This window comes from Apium graveolens, chromosome 7 (genome assembly GCF_009905375.1).
Source record: "Apium graveolens cultivar Ventura chromosome 7, ASM990537v1, whole genome shotgun sequence".
In the NCBI taxonomy this organism is placed as follows: Eukaryota; Viridiplantae; Streptophyta; class Magnoliopsida; order Apiales; family Apiaceae; genus Apium; species Apium graveolens.
The window spans coordinates 143287952-143291967 of NC_133653.1; the positions used below are offsets into that span (position 1 = coordinate 143287952).

The following is a 4016-nucleotide window of genomic DNA, read 5'->3' on the forward strand; positions in this document are numbered from 1 at the left end:
TAAGTGAAAGAGATATGTCCTAAGTCCAATCACGTATGAGGATTTAGGAATAACTTTTATATAATCTGTTTTGATTTCATTGATATTAATAAAAGACTTGTTTTATTTTTATTACGGGCTCTATCTATTTAAGTGTTTAAATAAGATATACCATAGTTTAGAGTAAAGCTTTTTATGGATTATGATGAGATCATATTAGTGAGACCTAAAAGATGATAACTCTAAACTTAAATAGTTCCTGGTCATAGGATTACTAACTGGTAATTAATAATCCGCAAAGATTGGTACATACTATGCTTGCTCCCTTCAGGAGGATGTCTGTTCTCATAGGCATTTGTGTGGTGACACTATAGCTAGTATGTAGGTGCTTATTAGGGAATAAGTTCACTGAACATGACTCGATAAGTTGAACAACTAATGGAGATTACTCACGTGTCAATAGTTATTCACTGAGTGATAGTTGTACAAGTGTCCTTAGACTTGAGATCGTTAAAGGTATCTTATATATAATGAACTGTGGTTTGGTTTAGTCCTTAGTCTCAAGGACATCCATTAGGTCTATTTTGGGCATAGGGATTTGTGTATAGAGATAGTTAACGTCAATAGAGGATCTACCCCTTCCAGTATAGGAAGAGAATATCCTATGTTATTCTTAGTATGCGAGTTCTGGAATCTCTGGCCAGAGTGTATGAAATTAGAAAGTAATTTGCATTAATATGAACTTTGCATTATGAATAAGAAATCATATGATTAAATTTGATAGGCTTGACACGAGATCCATGCTTGTATTTATTCGGGATATTATAAGGGTAGAAGGAATTCATTGTACGGTAACTAGTCACTGACAGGTTCTTGATATTCTAAGCAGTGAATTCATATTATCCGGATAGTAGCAATATGTTGAGAAGCATCACTCACGATGTATAATAAATATAATTAATCAGTTAATTATATTTAGTGAATTTTAGTATTCATGTAAATAATTAATAAAAGTTTATTATTATTTATTTCCACTACCGGCATAATATTGAACCTACAGGGTCACACCATAAAAGAATATTTTCTTTGATGAAATAATGAGAGAGAGAGAATTATTTTCTAAATAGTTAAGAAAAGAAATAATGATTAAAATAGTTTTAATTATTATTAAAGCATTTTATAAAGATAAAATGTGGGGGTTAATATATATAAAGATATATTATAAAACCCTAGAAGAGCCCTATAAATAGAATGAGATGGCTCATTCTATTTACATTATTTTGGTTTTGTGAAAACCCTAGCCTCCATCTTCTTCCTCTCTCTCTCTCTCCCAAAAACTCAATTTTATAAAAGCTCGGTTTTATAAAAGGTTCATCGAAGAGGATCGTTCTTGGTGGATACCGGTAGAGTGCTTCACACACTGAGGAGCAACTGCTAGCACTCCAATTTTATAAAGCTTCGATTCACGAGGTATGATTTCGATTCCTCAGTTTTTCCCTTTTATATGTTTTTTCTATATGTGCGGTATATGGTTTTTACGGAATAAATGTTATTTCACGCTTCCGCTCATCCGTAAATTCCATCAATAAGTCGGTTTGGGATCAGGTAAATTCAACTACTTGAAAATTGACAAAGGCTTCAGATTGATGTTAGCTCCCAAGTCATATAAGCATCTGTCAAAAGACACTTTTCCAATAGTACATCGAATAGTGAAGCTTCCTGGATCTTTAAGCTTCGGAGGCAACTTCTGTTACAGCACAACACTGCATTCCTCCGTGAGAACGACTGTCTCTAAATCATCTAGCTTCACCTTCCGAGAGAGAATACCTTTCATAAAATTTGCATAACTAGGCATCTGCTCGAGAGCCTTGGTGAAAGGTATGTTGATATGAAGTTTCTTTAACACCTCCAGAAACTTCTCAAATTGTTTGTCCAGCTTTTACTTCTGCAGCCGCTTGGGAAAAGGCGGTGGAGGATAGATCTGTTTCTCCCCTATATTACCCTCAGGCGGAGTGTGCTCAACAGTAGTATTCCTTGGTTCCACTTCTTCATCCTGCTGCACTACTTCTTTCTCAGCCCCAACTTCTTCAGTCAACTCTTGAGATTGTTCAGAATTCGCAACCTTTCCAGACCTTAAAGTGATTGCCTTTACCTGCTCCTTAACTTCCCTCTTTCCTGCACTTCAGTGTCACTAGGTAATGTACCGGGCTGACGATTTAGCAAGGCATTGGCAATTTGCCCAATTTGATTTTCCAAGGTCTTGATAGAAACAGTTTGACTCTTGCACATAAGCTTCAACTCCTCTAATTCAGATTTTTCATTGGCTTGTTGCAGCTGGAGTTGATGTCTAGGTGCATACTATGGTTGCTAAAAACTAGGGGGGTTATACTTTTTAGCTGGGTACTGCTGATAAGGCTGTTGAACCGCATTCTAAGCATTGGTCCAACTGAAATTAGGATGATTGCGGTTGTTGGGATGATAGGTGGCTGGCACTGGTTGCTGCGATCGCTGGAAGTTGCTCACGAACTGAGCTGATTCACTAGAAATTGCGCACTGATCAGTCTCATGGGCACCAGCACAAAGCTCACAGACACTAGCAATTTGATTTACTCCATAATTAGCCAAAGTGTCCACCTTCATCGTCAAAGCCTTAAGTTGGGCAGCGATAGCAGTAGCTGCGTCCAACTCCAGAATTCCTGCGACTTTCCCCTGAGTTAGTCTCTGGGAAGGATTCTGGTACTCATTAGGAGCCATCAGTTCAATAAGTTCATAAGCTTCATTGTAGCTCTTAGCCCACAAGGCTCCTCCTGATGCTGCATCAAGCATGGGTCTAGAAGTAGCACCCAATCCATTGTAGAAGAAATTAATAATCATCCAATCAGGCATGCCATGGTGGGGGTACTTCCTTAGCATATCCTTATATCGATCCCAAGCTTCACATAGAGATTCTCATGTTTGCTGAGAAAATTGGGTAAGATCATTCCTGATTGCAGCAGTCTTCGCCATGGGAAAGAATTTAGTGAGAAAATTTTGTGCAAGATCCTCCCAAGTGGTGATAGATCCTGCTGGCAGAGAGTGTAACCAGCACTTAGCCTTGTCCCTCAGAGAGAATGGGAACAGGCGTAGCTTGATAGAATCTTCAGTCACATCATTGAATTTGAAAGTATCGCAGATCTCGATGAAATCCCTGATGTGCATGTTGGGGTCTTCAGTAGGAGAACCCCCAAACTGAACTGAGTTCTGTATCATACGAATCGTGCTTGACTTGATCTCAAAAGTTGTTAGGTCACAAACACTGTAGAGGGGGGTGAATACAGTGTATAGCACAATAAAATCGAACTCTAATAACTCAAGTAACAGAAAACAAACTTTATTCAAAACAATAAACTCTATTACAGTATGGAACTGTCCTCTTTCAGTGATGAACAAATATCACGAGAGCTGCTAGGGTTACAATGAATAATCTTCTCGAAAATGATAACACTTATAGTGTAAACCCTATGTCTGTGTTTATATACTACACAGTTACAAGATAATCGCTAATTGATATGGAATATAATTCTGCTTCCTAAAATATATCAATCAGATATCTTTTCTTCCAAGTATTCCATTCTTCACGGAATTCCTTCTTCATGCTTATCTCTTCTTACGTTTGTCTAGATCTTCTCTTCCTGTAAATCAGCTGCCTTCCTTATCTGAATATTTCCTTTAAGTCCTGATATTATCTTCTGATAAATATCTCCTGAACCTTAAGTACTGATGACTTAAGTTCTGACTTCAGTATAAGTGCTGATTTCAGTTAAGTACTGATTTGTCCTGTTTAAGTAAGATCTGAGAAACTAAACATAAATCATATTACTCATGACATTATCAAATATATCTAACAATCTCCCCCAAATTGTAAATTAGCATAATATACAAGTTTAATAGATATTTAATGATGTCAAAAACATTAAGTACATATGCATGAGAAATTGACTAGATAACTACAACTTACAGTCCTTAAAGCTTTACCAACTTTAACTTCTGATAACAAC

At 36.9% G+C, this 4016-nt stretch overlaps 1 non-coding gene across 1 annotated transcript; it reads left to right on the forward strand.

The window, feature by feature from the left end:
- The first annotated feature begins 2863 nt into the window (after positions 1–2863).
- On the forward strand, positions 2864–2970 carry LOC141676130 (small nucleolar RNA R71). The gene has a single exon (XR_012556736.1). It is a non-coding gene; the product is annotated as a small nucleolar RNA R71 (small nucleolar RNA).
- The last annotated feature ends 1046 nt before the right edge of the window (positions 2971–4016 follow it).